At 42.8% G+C, this 15,211-nt stretch overlaps 1 protein-coding gene across 4 annotated transcripts in view; it reads left to right on the forward strand.

The window, feature by feature from the left end:
• The first annotated feature begins 1,456 nt into the window (after nt 1-1,456).
• myo16 (myosin XVI) overlaps nt 1,457-15,211 on the forward strand; it is a 108,766-nt gene continuing 95,011 nt past the window's right edge. The window contains exon 1 of one of the 4 annotated variants that reach the window (XM_042426292.1): nt 1,457-1,552. The gene's annotated coding sequence lies outside the window, so the exon portion shown is untranslated. Of the gene's footprint in view, nt 1,553-6,713; nt 6,928-7,298; nt 7,378-10,797; nt 10,876-15,211 lie in introns of those variants that run through there. The other 3 variants (XM_042426291.1, XM_042426295.1, XM_042426293.1) reach the window with 3 other exon arrangements.

Consider the following 15,211-nt stretch of genomic DNA (forward strand, 5'->3'; position numbering starts at 1 on the left):
GCTTTTTTTTTCTTTTTTTTTTCTTCCTCTGGCCTTTTTCTCAAGGACATCAGCTTATTACAGAGGAGAGGAAACACATCAAATGGATGAGACGAGAGAGAGAGAGGGATTCTGGTTAGCCACAACTCTGCTCCCCCACCCTCATCCTCCTCTCTCCTCTCTCCATCTCCAGCTCCTGACTCCCACACTCTGCTCTGCTTTATGCCTCCAAGATGGAGCTTTGGCAGACACACACACACACACACACACACACACATAGCCAGAAACGTTTGTCTAGGTCTGTTTTTGTGTCATGCTAAAATGCTTCGTACACTCAGGGGCTGCGGGACAGGGTGTGCAGTTTGTATACACTGTAAATATGAACTACTGGTTCTTTCATGCAACTTGACTCTGATCTCGCCACCAGTTCCTTTCAGAGCATGAAGAAAACATCAAAATGCTGTGCTGTATGTGCAAAAGTACAAACGAAACTACTGTAACAGCTGTTCATAAACACCTATGAAACTAGCAAGACAGATGAACATAAATTTACTAATAATACATATAATTAATAATACTATTAATTTCCAATATTTCAGTGTTAAATGAAAAGGAACAGAGTATAAGGCAGACAAAAAAAAGTCACAGATCCAGGGTTGGATCTGGTTATATAAACATATTTTATATTTTTTATTTTTTAAAGTGGAAAAAATGAAAAACATGGTCACAAAAAAAAGAACTAAGAAGACATGTATGACCTACGATATAAAACATCACTTGTCTCCCTCTTTCTGTGTGTACGAGGAGAGGAGAAGAGCGCCGATGAAGGAGGATGAGCGGTGAGAGGTGGGGTGAAAGAAGGAGTTAAGTGGATGAGAGGGAAGGAGAGAGAGGGAAGGCGCGTAGTTGTCCTTTTGCTCGGCACATCTGCTCTGCGCTGCTTTTTCATCCCCCCTTTTCTCACTCTATGTTCTCACTTTCAGTCCATTGTTTGATTCCCAAACACTAACACACAGCATGCACGCACACACACACACACACACACACAACACAGGCGCAGCACATTGCACAGTGTGTATAAAGTCCTGTGTCACTCATTCCCACCAGCTGCTTATGGGCTTGTGATAAGCAGTTGTAATTAGAGATTTAAACGTCCATCTCACTCTCTTTCTTTCTCTCTCTCTCACAAACACACACACACTCACTCACTCACTAACTAACTCCTAAATCACTCTCTCTCCTTTTTCATTTAATGACTCATGCTCTCTTTCTCTCTCTCTCCCTCTTTTTCAAATACTCCCCCTTCATTCACCCAAACTGGCACACTCCTCTCTCTCTCTCCCCCCCTCTCCTCTCTCGCCCTTTCTCTCTCTCTGATGGGATGTCAGTAGAGGATTTTAGCCTATGGGTGTAGATGTGGAGGGAGCTGGGAGTTGATTTCTCTCTCTCTCTCTCTCTCTCTCTGTGTCTCAAAGTGCTTCAGATCTCTGCAGCTGAGACCAGATTGTCTATGGATGTTATTTCCTAGCTGAAAAGAAAGCGATAAGAACTACGGGGGAACTGTTACCTTGAGGTATGGTGCCACTTGTCTCCTGTTTGTCTGTGAGTGTCCTCTGTTCTTTAGCTGTGTGAGAATATGTGTGAGTTTCTCTGTGTCACATAGGGGCCTGCTGGCACAGTGTTGGGCCATTGGCAGTTTTGATTTACCTTCTGCATGAATGTGTTGCTATAACTGAACAAACATCTCACAAAGAGTCAATGGTCTGCATTCATTCAGCTTATATATTTTCCAAGGAAAAGACTATTTCTTTTCCCTAAATGTCCATTGTCTCTGTTCACTGTCTGGGCCTTTTGTTTTGTTCCTTTCATTTTTTTTCCCTTCTTGCATGCTGTTGTTTGCCCCGAGATGTTGCATGTATGCCGACTGGCAGCGCAGGAAAAGGGAAACAGGTTTGTTGGCTTGTTCACTGCACACACAAACACCCACTCCTCCAAAAAGCCTTTGGGGAGCCTGGATGTCAGCTGGGAAATCGTCCCAGTTTCAGAGGACCTTGAGCGGCTTTCACCCAAACGCTGTGTGGTTGTGTGATGTCTGCAGTGTGTGTCAGTGGGACAGAAGAGAGAGCAAAAAAAAAAAAAAAGCAAAGAAAGGTAGAAAAAAGTAAGAGAGGGGGAAACAGACACAAGAATAGAGGCATTGTAGTGGGCAGACAGAAAAGATCAGTGAGGAGAAGGAGAGGAGGACAGGTTTTATAGTCTGTAAAGGTTTTTCTGCTTGGTGTAACAGAACGGAGTAACAGACAAGAACATAACTCTGGCTGTGTCAACCACACAAAACTCCGCTTTGTTTCACAGGAGCTCACAGATGGGCTCATTCAGACAGCAGAGGGCCTACACCCCAGTGTGTGTGTATGTGTGTGTATGTGTTTGTGTTCAAACATGTTGATGTCAAACCCTCGGGACAATATGATGCAGAGTTTGACTGTTAAATACTGTGTAAAAAATCAACCATGGTAAACTGTGTGTGTGTGTGTGTGTGTGTGTGTGTGTGTGTGTGTGTGTGTGTGTGTGTGTGTGTGCTACACCCATCTGTCCCCTTGCTCAGCCAGATTGTGGGCCTCGGTGTCTGGCAGCGTGTTGGGTGGAGGTATCACTCTCTCTCTCTCTATCTGAACTTGTAAGATTAACTCAAACACACGTATCCACACTGCCATTTTCCAGCAGTTGCATCCCAGTCTCTTATTTCATTATTTCATGTCTCTCTTGCTTGGAACAAAGTGATGCGTGCTGCTATGGTCTAAGGGTGTAGACGGCAAGTAGCAAATGTCTGAAAGCTGTAGTCTGTCAGTCTGCGTCAGGACACAGCCCAGTCCCCTGTGCTGTGGTCAGCTGTTGAACCACATGGTCCCAAGACTTAGTCACCACCCTCCCTGATAATTATGGGTTGATTTATGAGAAAGGGAAGATGATGACGAGTCTTTTCCCCGCAAGAAAGGTTTTTGATGGATCTGCTGCTGTCGGAGCTCCAGTGGTGTTCAAGGAATATACAGGCCCCCTCCCGTTTTACTCATGTAAAACAGCCCGCCGACTGTGTCGCCACACTGAAGCCCTGTGGCTTTGGCAAGATTTAAATGGCACCTTATATGCATGATTAAGGAGGGAAATGCTTCTTCGCACAGGTCTGTGAGGAAGTGCAACGTGGAGATAAAACTAGAGAAGACACCACTACCTATTACCTGGAATATCTCCGTCTGATGTCTGATCAGTCATAACGGTCAAAAGCCTTTGTCTACATTTTTGACGTCGAACTTTTCGCCTGTCCACCAGCTGATCTATTCTTAGATGGGACTGGCCAGTTACCACGCGTACTGGATTTCCTTTGCATCTCCTCTGGCAGACAGCCGCCTCATTAACCCCCTTCAGAAAAAAAAAGCATACATATACACATACGCACAGGCACTGAGCAGATAGATGCATTTCATGTGCCTGACGTCAGAGGGCAGACAGCTGACTGGGCAGACAGAAGTGGGGGTTGGATGGGATTAAAGGGGTCACCGTTCCTCTGGGGAAGCCATAGATTTGTCTCACCCTAAAATCTGATTAGTGCAAATTGTAATCCACACCAATATTTGCTATTTATATTTGGTGAGCTGCGAGAACTGGAGACATACTTGTCATTTCTGAGTGAAAATGTGCAGCATTTATATGAGGTGTGATTTGAATTGAAGCCAAGGGCATTGTATTTAAGCCTGCAACTGTGTTTTTATATACTGACTGATCCTATAAGTTATTATTTGATTAATGAATTATGATCACGTCCAATGCTGGAAACCATAGCATGTATCTCAAGTGTCTGCATGAGTTGAAAAATGATGTCAAGATGAAGATGTAATCCCAGACTATTCTAATAAGAAAGTAAGACCCATCAGACCAGGCAGTTGGCCTGCTCCAACAGCAGCTAAAGCTAATGACAGGTGGTGGGGAGCACTGCTGGCAGCAGCAGCAGCAACATGTTATTTGGGAGTGGACCACTTCCAGGAGGCTAAGATTAAATCCAAACCTTTGCTCTGAGACTTTCTCCCTCTGATGAAAACAATATCATCAAAGCAGGGCTGTCTGCGTGGATTCAATACTAAACAGGTGCACCAGCTGACACAAAGGTCGACCAACCCCTATATGACGGTGGTCTTTGTCAGAGGAGGCCGTTTCCCATGTGACCTCATCGTTCTATAGAAGACTTCCTAATATTAATGTGGGCTTGCGGTTGCTGGTATGTGACTGGCGGCCTTGCAGACTTTGTTTCCCTTCCAGAGCTATTATTGGACACTGTGTCAGTAAAGGGACATCAGTGTCAGGGTCAGTGTTTGGGCTTGCCAGGACTTGCTCCTGCTACATTTATGTGCGTATATATTGCCTCTCACTTTTTTGTACTGTGAATTAGAATCGGAGAGCTGCATTTTATACGTACATGGGGTGGTAAGAACATTATTGCTTGCAAAGAGAAAAAGAGCACCTCGCCAAGCACCGGGTATGAGGTTAATTCAGTGTGTAGGAGAGGAGAGCGAGCTGAAGTGACTTGATTGTGCGACATGGCAAGGAGTGTGACAGAGGAGGATGATAAAGGTCTTTCTCAGCAGGAGGAGAGAGAGAGAGAGAGAGAGAGGTGGAAGGGACGAACAGACAGAATGGAGAAAGAGCAGCTCGTGGAGCAGCTGTTTCTCTCCCCTTTCTGGAATGTGTATGAGGGCAGGTGCATGAAATGTAACCGCTTCACCGCTCCCATCACTATCAAGCCTCTAACACACACATAAACACACACGGGCCCTCCTCGCGTGTGCATGTGTGCACTCCACTTGTAGGTGGACAAGTGTTTGCACACAAACACTTGTCCACCTACCAGGTTCTCTTGCCTGCAGCTAGACAGTGCATATTAGAGTGTTGAATATGCATGCTAATTATTTGAACAGGATCGGTTAAGCATTCCCTTTAAAAAAAACACAGCTTTGATCTATCCAAGAAGCCATGGGGGAAGTTTACGCTGAGATGAAAGATAACGTCTAGCTGTGATGTTTGTACGCCTGATTTCAAACATGTCATCTCTCACATTCAACCCTAATCAAATTAGGTCAATACTTAATGGGGCATGATGCCCCCCTCTGACAATGCTATGATACTCTCCCACTTACTATCATACGTATAAGAATCCCTGTCAAAAAGTAAGAGATGGAGGCTATATGAATGGAAGAGACAGGCAATAAGTAGCTGGATTGAAGTGACGGATTGAAGAGATGGATCAAGGTGAAAGGTAGTGTGACCGGTGAAAATGAAGAGAAGGTATGGGGGAAGGGGTGATAAAGGATTCTCTGTCAGTCTAGTCATATTCTCTGCTCATTTCTGTAAGTGCAGATAAGAGTTCTGCAGAGAGGGATAATATAGGTAAAGAAACATCTCAGACCATACTCTGGAGGGAATTGCTTCGGCTTTGGATTACAGGTTCCGCCCTCAAGTGTGTGCATGTATTCTACGTACGTATGCGCCTGTGCGAGTTGAACCACTAATCTGGTCATTTCATGCCCACGATGTACCTCGGTTCCAGGATTTAATACACACTCACCCCTGAACCTCTCCCACCTCTCTCCTCTGTGTTCTTACTTTGGCTCCATCTTCCACCTCCATTCATCCTTCTTACATTTACTACCAATTGACCTTATACCACAATAGAGGGAGTTCAGCTCAACTAAAGCAATGACCGCAGGCTTACCTCACTGTAACAGGAGGCTGATAAGAAGATATGTGTAATAAAGTGTTGTTAAATAAAGGTAGATGAGTCTAAGTCATGACCAGTCTGTTTGGACCCTTGGCATTACTGCAAAGTAAGGGTTCGTATGAGGGCAGTGCTCATAGATTTAAGGAATATTATTATATTGAGTATTAGCAGTCACACAGTCAAAGACAGACTGATGACAGGAACATTTTGCTTTAATTGGGTGGTTGTCTAATCTGGTCACTTATGTAACCAATTAAAACTATAAATGTATTTTTATTTTATTTATTTGTATACAGACAAGTATTCAGTGTAGCATGAACATATGCCACATAACACAATTTTTGTAGTCTAAACTAATTTGCAATGCCAGTTCACTTGGTTGTGCGCAGCCGCCTACCTAGCATCTACCTATAGCCTGCTTGTGAGGTGTTTAGGGAACGTCTGTAAATTGTAGCATCTACTGATAGTCTGCATGTGAGGCATAGACCACATAAGGTGCTTGCATTCAGATGTGTTTAAACTGACAAATCATCTGAAGCCATTTGGAAAAAAAGGGACAAAAAGGGAGGTCAAAGTAATCAATATGACTTAAGACACCCACAAAGAACTCTCAAACTGTTTAACTACGAACTCTTAAAAAGACACAAAACACTCAAATTATAATTAAAACCATAAAATTTCAATTTCAATTTCAAAGATGTTTTTCCAAACACACTGCACATATTCATATTGTGGATTATTCCAATGAGCAAGTATGCAGAGCTTCTGACACTATTTTTTGATTTGAACAAAAGTCAGATAAAATAAAAATATTGGAATTAAGATATCATGGATTTACAAGAAAGACAATTGAATGATATATGTTTTAATTACTTTTAAATTTAAATAATTTAAATAACCTCTTGCTCACTCAACCTGTTCCCAAGTGCAGTAACCTTGGATGCATAACACATCCATGGCAGTAACATGTGCTGTAATCATAGGCAGCATCTAGTTAACGTTAATGAACGTCACATCCAGTAAAGTTACTTTCGCAGGACGCCAGAGAGCCATGCGAAAAGGGGAGAATGGGCGTAGGAACGTTGATAACTTTATTTCAGGTGTGTACAATCAAAATTTAAGGGGAATCATATGTTGCAAGCAAGAAATTTGCACCACAGACCGTCGAAGAAACTCTTAAGGTAAGACAACTATGCTAACACATCAACATGCCAGATTAGCTCCTTTTCTACCATGAAAAATACAAGTGGAAGGCAACCGCAGGACAGTTATAAGGTTAGACAAATGATAATGGTTTCTTGTGTTAAAAGTATTGTTATTGCATTGGCTTGTTTTTTGATTTTGTAATACTGAATGAAAAGCCTCGCTAAGCATCATTTTAGCTGCAATGTTTTGGCGTGATATTCACTGACTTACTAATGATATGAAAGACCTGTAACGCTGCTGTGCTGCCTCCTACGTAAGGTAAAGGTAAATCTTCCATGTTTACCTGTTGTCTTCAGGTAAAAAAAAAAAATCAATTTAACATTGGTGTCACCCTGGCAGGCAAACCTTTTATCTCCAAGGCAGACCTAAGACATCTGTGAGATTATAAAAAAACTTCAAAAGATACAACTCAGTGCTGTAAACAGGTAAAAATAAAGTTATGATTTTTTCCCCCCTATAATAAGTCATCACTGGTCACAGTGTATGAGCAGCACCATAATCAGTGGCAGCAGCCACAGCAAATTGAGCCTCTGTCTCACCAGTGGAGTGACTCATTTAAACCAACCATGACTTTAACAGCATGTTATATTAAAGTTACTACAAGGAACTTTTAACTGGTTATGCAACAGTCTCAATTTAATACTGATGCCTCTGTATGACCTACATAAGCAAATTAGATCATCAGCGAGAAGACTGGCTATTTCTATATAGTTATTCTAAATGCCTGCCATTGGGTAGCAATTTTTTTTTTTCTTAGGATGGCAAAGTCATGACTCGCTCTACCCTGCCCCTGATTGGTTTACCCTGATATTTTTACCCTATCTAATCTCGCTCCTCATGCCTAAACCTAACCAACCCAACTACCATCCTAGAAAAAAAATTGGCCACTGGGTCAGATTCATAGATGTATAATAAGAGCTGGATAGGGTGCCGCCGCTCAGTCTTGCAGCCAATTTTTCCCAGTGACGGTATTGCAGAGAAAAATCCCCTGGCAGCCCAAAAAGCTTTTTCCCCAAAGACCACCATTGTAAAAGAGACGTCTGTAAAACTATTGACAGGACCCCTCGAACTGCAAACAAGGTCAATTATGACTCTTTCTATTATAAATTTTGGATACATGGAGGTTTTATATTTGTAAAACTTTCCTTGAGCCGAGAAAAGCGATTTTAAAAATCTGTGACGTCACCACAATGTAAAGTCTATGGGTCGAGCGGGAACTCATGGGTGGGACCAGCGGAGGAAACACTACTGCGCATATTTGGCAAAGCCAAGCAAACCCAGAAGCTAGAAACTTTTTTGTAGTATGTGCCAGCCAAGCAATTTTTATAGGGCTGAATGGGCGCCATTTTTAGTCCAGTATCCAGCTCTTGTAATACATCCATGGTCAGATTCCTGGCACGCAGACCCAGACTGGGAGAGCCTTTGTTTGCATTACATGTAGCATTGTAGCAAAAAGGAGAACACAGTTTTTGTTTGATAATGTTTAAAGTAAAGTTAGACTTGTTGTTGGCTTCCCGACTCATCTTAAAAAAGACGAGAGGAAAAGAGAGAGAGAGTGCGAGCGAGTCGAGAGCACAAGAGAGCAGCGGGGGTCAAGCTGGAGAGTGAATGAGAGAAAGGAGCCAGAACAAAGCAATGAATCAGATAAATAAAATGTTATTTTCTGATTGTTTCATAGCGGTTACGTTCTAAAGCACAAATAAACACGCCCACACCTCCTCACAACCCTGCGGGAAGGTGAGATATTGCTGAATTTGGCGGTGAATGCAGCCTTACATGTAACCTCGATGTATAAACAGTAGAAAAACAAATGATTACAGAGCCACAAACAGATACATCACCTCATGGCTTTGCATCCTTCAAACAGCTGTGTTTTAAAAAAGAAAAATATTGTTAAAACTAAGTCATTCATAATTTCCACTGTATGAATTGTATTCATTGTATTGCATTTAAGTTGTTTGACTGTCCATAAATGGATTTTCAGCTCTCATAATGATTCTTCTGATCAGACAGAAGAGAAACCTCTCCCTCTACTAGTTCATGATGTCTAAATACATAAATGGACAGTCGGAATAAACACTGACTTACAAGGAAATAAGGGCTGAAAAATAGGGGGAAAAGTCATTGTTGGTTGGGTAATACAATCATTAATTATGTGAGAAGCAGCCGAGAGATTAGGGGAATGACGAGCGAGGGATTGATACAGACAGATGGAGAGATTTTCCAGGAGGAAAGCACAGGAAGCTAATTAAAGACCAGATGATGTGCAAATAGATTTGACGGGAGAGGAGATCTCTCTTTCTTCAGAGATACCCTCCTCTCTCTCTCTTTCTGTCTTCCTTACTTTCTTTTTTTTTTTTTTTTGTTTGCCTCCATGTTCTTTATCCCACTCCACCTCTCATATCCTCGTCAGTGACTGATGAGTAGATGTTTTGATTTTTCTCTGTCTTTTTCATCAGTTTGTCTTCATCTGTGTGATGGAATACCTTTCATTGGCTTTCTTAGTCCCGCAGGTGAAGTTGAGAACAGGTAGAGCGGAGGTGCAGAAGGGAAGTTTTAAGAAAAGTACTCCCACCGATTTAGCATTGAACTCCTATAACATTGTCAGACTCACGGTGCAAAATCGAAGCGGTGTTAGGTGTTATGTTAACCTCAAACAGAGATGAAGAGCCAGCTACAGAAGTCTGGTAAGCTCACTTCCGTGTAACCTCCTCAAATTTTTTCTTTCATGTTCAAGCTTTTAGTCTTCAGCCCCATATCATATCACTTATGGCAATTTATCAGCAGCTCCCTCTGGAGCTACAAAAGGCTGCATTCAACTTTTATTCATATATATATACACACAGTACTCCGCAAGACCTGTAAACAGACTTTGATGTGTAAAATTGGTGGAGTTCCTCTTTAAATATAAAAACAGCATGGTGGTGAGTGGTACGTGTGTAGGGTGAAGTGGTTGAAGTGAGGCAGTGATGAACATCTTGAGCTTGTGACGGTTGGGAAACAAAAACCAGACCAGGAGAGGAGAAGGTGACTTGTAATTGAATAAAGGAGGCGACTTCAGACACAGTAGTAGTGGTGGTGTGTGTGTGTAAGTGTGTGTCTTTGTTTGATTTGTCTCTCAGTGGCCAGGTTTTCCTCCCCCATTTTCCAAGGTCAACATGGGGATTATTAGCAAGAGCCACTGTAGTAATGATGGTGGTGGTCATTAACTATTCATCACCTCACACTGCAGGAACCAAGTGTTTGGGTTTATGTGTGTCGTGGACAAACACATCTGTTCAGCAGCGTTTAGGCTCCAATATGTGTGCATGTCTGTGTGCAAATGAGACAGCTGGCTCGCGTCTAAACAAGAGATTTCCAGGGCGTACCTATTCAGGCTCCGTTGTGTCTCCCCGTTGTCTGCCAGTTCTCTTTGTCTGCCGTTTCTGTCTTTAGGAAAGTATGCCCGTTTGACCACAAACTCTTCAGGGCGTGTACGCTACATGAGGTGAACTCAGGCGCCTCCCCCTCTTTTGTATCCCGTACCTCCCTACTTGTTTTTACACCAGCTCTTCAGTGTGATAGTGGAGGAGAAGGAGGGGGGGGGTGGATGCTTGTGAGGCTGGGGGGTGTAACTGTACCTCTCAGATGGAGTAAGTGGGCTGGGTTCACCGGGGTCTGGAGAGGGGGGGAGGGATGTAGAAAGAGAGAGAGAGAGAGAGAGAGAGAGAAAGACAAATGTAAAAGAATGAGTAGCTCCAAGCGGCAGAGTTGCCATGGCTACGGGGGGGAAACGGATGAATGAATGACATCACAGTGGCGGGGAGGTGAGAGAGTGTGAAATTGATTTGGTGGCGGAGCACGGGGAGGCGGCTCTCGTTCGGGTTCTTCGTCGGGCAGACGCACATTTGTCTCTGGTGTCTCCTGTGGACGGGCTCTCACCGGTAAGGCTCTGCTTTCTCTCTCCCCTTCTCATCACAGCGAAGGAACGATGGCGAGTGTAGCGTGTGATTTTTTTTTTTGTTTTTTTCCTCTCTGATAACACTCTTCGGGTCTCGGCAACATGTGAGAACGAACACAGAAAGAGAGAGAGAGAGAGAGGACATGTGTGTGGTTATGTGCATGCATGTCATGTGGTGCTCCTGGCGTGCCACTGGGAATGAAAGGAAAAGCAGATGTGCCGTGCAGTTGTCACGGGTCTAAATATACCATGAGATGCTTAGTGTGGAAGAATGTGTGCGTTTCTGGCTGGGAATGAACAGCTGATTTCAGTGTGCCGAATGCTGAGACAAGCTCTCAATAACAAGAATTATTAGAAGGTTTAGCTTGTCACAACTTAGAGCTGTATGATTATGAGTATGTCTTCTGGGTTAGTGAGAGACATCCTATCTCGTTGCGGTGTTGTTATCAAGCAACTTGATGTGCTGATGCTTTCAGTTATCACGAGATAATTTTCTTTTCTAGGGAAGTTGTCTTGTTCCTCCTCCGCAGGGAGATCAAAAGCACAGGGTCAGCTACTGAACAGCACCTTTGGAGCTGGCGAATGTATTGCCAGAGGACACTTAAGCAGAGAAGCTAGTGCGAGAAGCTAGTGTGAAACTGGCTCCTCCGATTAAAGGGCTCCTTCCTTCCACAGTGCACCACCCCGCTGTGAGTTCATTGGCAAAGCCAGTGCCATTCATCTGGCTGTGTGATTAATGATGAAGTTGACCCGTATTGACCCTCGAGGGACAAAACAGCTAGAGTTGAAGGGTAGGGGCTAGAGGTCACATCAAAGCCAATCAGAATCCTTAGCTCAGTCTCTTCTCTTGGCCAGCATCCTGAACAGGGAAAACAGATTACATTAGGGATGAAGGGATCAACATTTAGGCTAGATTTGGAAAGCATAATCCATTACTAGGACTGTTAACTGGTCTACAAATCTGTTGGAATGCCTCTCACAGTGTGGAGGTGAATTTGGGTGATGGTTGGTTTCTCATCTTTTCAGTAGTTGTTATCAAGGCCACGTTGTTATTGAACATAGGTTTCAAGCTTCAAGGACACCGTACTGCAGGCAATCTAGTATTTTGGCCTTGTCTGACAGGCAAGTGTGTGAACACTGCTGCCAGTTTTTGTCTAGGGAGAGTATGCAAAGAGATCCTTCCTAACCAGACTATCCTATTTTATTCAGAAATCACGGCAACCAAGATAAGAGTGAAAGGGTAAAGGCTTTGTACCTTGAAAACACATGTGGCACACTCACCTTTATGCTTGTGGCTGAGACAGGTTGGAGTTGAGGAGCAAAGGCAGAATGTTTTAGTTTTAAAAACAGCAGGAGAAATGATATTGTTGGTTTGTGAAAGGGTAAATCGGTTCAATTTGAGTGTCAGTTTAGTTTACTTTATACATTTATAGTCCCCAAGTCCAGATCATGGTGGCATTGCAAGGTTCAGCCGAGTTCACTCGAGCAGTTGATACTGTTAAAGTGTCTTCGGATGTTGCCAGCAGGTGTAGGAAACTCTACTGTAAGTGTGTCATGTGTGTATGATTATAGTCCTTTTATACATACGGAGCTACGCATCAGGCAAACCTGTAAGCTTGTTGCATTTATTGTGAGAGGAAATCAGGGCGGATGCTTCAGTCCAGACTATATGAAGCAGCGCTGGCATGTCTTTTAAGTCAGTTTAAAAGCTCAGCTGAGTGAGTGACTGTGAATGCCAGCTTTTTGGACGGCCATGGTTGGGGGCACAAGTGGGTCAATAGCGTAGTCATGCCAGCACTGATGTTTCTTTCTCTCTGCTTTCAGAACAGAAATGCCCTGTAGCGAGACACAACTTAACACGGTGACATTTTCAATGTCGCAAGTAAAAGAATCTGAAGTTAGATCCGAGCCACTGTACTGCATCCTTTCTCTCAACCTCCTCAACAGTGAGGTTAAGTTTTGTTCTTTCTTTTTTCTATTTACTCTCTGCCTCAGTCGTACATTGTTCATGACTACTGGAAAAGAAGAGTCGTTTCAAAGAGGTTGCATAGCGACATAGCGAGTTGTGTTTACACCATGCTGAAGTCAGCGTCTGTGTGTGTGTGTTTTGGTGAGTGTGTTGCCGTGTGTGTGCATTCAGTCCTTCCCCCTTGTGGTGTCAGCTGGTTGGCAACGCTTTGGTCAGATATGGTGACTGGACCCGTACACAAACACTCACATTTAGACACGTGCGCACATGCACAGACTGTGTGGAGGATTTTTGCCATGTTTTGTCATCTTATGAGTCATACAGCAAGTGTTTCAGAAGGGTTAAGCAACATGTTGTGGTTTTTGGCATTCAACTGGTAGAGCTGCCAATACCCATGTGCCTCAAACCACTGAAACAACTTATGAAAATGAACAGGTGAAGTTTTTGATTTTGGACAATATCACACAAAAAAAATCAAACGGATTTTGGTTTTTCCTTGGAAAAGAGGAAGTAAAATGAGTTTTAAACTTACAGGAAAACTTTCAATCCTTGTGTGAATGCAGAATATGCACAGGAGATATTGGTGTCTATGCTACGCTAAACAGTGGAACCGGGGAGCGATGCCAGCTTGTCCCAAGGGGAATTTAGAGCCTATACAGGTGGATGCTGGGATCAAGGTGGAGCCCTTTTGAAATGATATACTGTATGAACCTCTGACGCAACAGCAGTAACAGTTTTCAGGTGAGAAGTGAGGAAAGAGCAGATCAGAGACATAGCTACACATACAGGACTCAAAAAAAACTGCATACCTGTAAGTGAGTCTAGTAGTTCACTCGCATGGTCTACTTGAACTATCTTTCAGGCTTTGCTACATTTTTGTTGCTGCGATGTAATTCCTGCCCTCCATCATTCTCCCCCATTCTCCTGAAGTACTTTCTTAAACAGGACAGAAACTATCCTGTATAAGACAGAGTTTGCAATAAATGTTGCTGACTGGTCAGACACAAGCCTCGCAAGTGCTACAACTTGTATAAGATCAGAGTCAATCAGACTCCAGGCATGCACTTGTTGTTAATAGTATCCATATAAGAACTTGAGATTGGTAATGTAATGTTGTTGTTACTGTTATTTAGCCAACTTCCAAACTAGTCTGAAAAAAGAGCCAGACAGAGGGAGGACACTAACAAGAGAGACTGAGGGAAACAAAACTTTCCTCCATTTGCGTCACTGCAGTTATGCACTAAAGCAAAGGAACCTTCAGCAGTACAAGTACAGATTGTCAGTACATCAAAGACAGGTGTCTAGCCTTCTTGGCATTTTCAGGCTCCCTTTTCACCCCTACAAGGCTGCTTTTTAATATCTGTTCAAACTTTACATAGTTGCACAACAAATGCTAAAATATAGAGGAAATAGTTTGTATTGTTGTCTTGTGTTTCAAACAAACAGAAACTGCATGAAAGTATGCTAAAAGGACAATTCTTGATTTAGTTTCAGTTCCAGGGTGGGATTTCTGGAACTGTTAGGTTGAAAAGAGACATCTCTTTGTCTTTACTTCCCTGTGTGTTTGTTGTTAGTGGTTTATGAAGGGTTAATTTAAATCCCAGTAGGCTGAAATGAAACTAAACTTGCATGAGACTGAACTGTTGTCAAAGGAACTGAGACCAAATATCTGTATACTTGCCATGTTTACCTTAGATCTGTTGGTTTAATGAACAACAGATGGGGTAACTTGCAAATTGTAGGGTTTGCAGGGAGTTAGCATGGATCTTCTCACAATTTCAGCAAGTCTAGCATCAAACTAGAGAATTTTGCCAGAGGAAACATGCCAATCTTGTCTTGCAGTACTACATCCACAATGAATAATTGTTTGAGATCTGTATACAACTCAGTATTTTATTTCATGTAGGATGTACCCTGTATTTCATAATAGTCACAATTTGTTCATGATGCAGACAATGCTATAAAGTTGTTTTCATCATATCATTACACTTAATTATTATTACACTTATAATTATGTAGTCTAGTCTTTCTTCTGCTACTCTCCACACTTCCTTATCATCTACTGTTGTGTGTCAATCTGTATTGTTGCTTTGGCAAGTATCTCAGCCTTGCCAACGGGAAAACAAACAGCCGGTTGAGTATACTTGTACATGATCAAGAGTGTGTGTACATTTCAGTACATTGTGTGTATGTGTGTGTGTGTATGTGCACACTTGCTCACATACACAGGAGCTATCTTAGGGAACATCGGCACTTGAATTTGAGCAGCTGTGAACGTAGCATGATGCCATGAGCAGAATGGTGATGAGGGTTAGTATTAGATCCAACTTTGCAAGGGTCTATTAGCCCA

The sequence above is a fragment of the Thunnus maccoyii genome, chromosome 11 (genome assembly GCF_910596095.1).
Source record: "Thunnus maccoyii chromosome 11, fThuMac1.1, whole genome shotgun sequence".
Classification (NCBI taxonomy): domain Eukaryota; kingdom Metazoa; phylum Chordata; class Actinopteri; order Scombriformes; family Scombridae; genus Thunnus; species Thunnus maccoyii.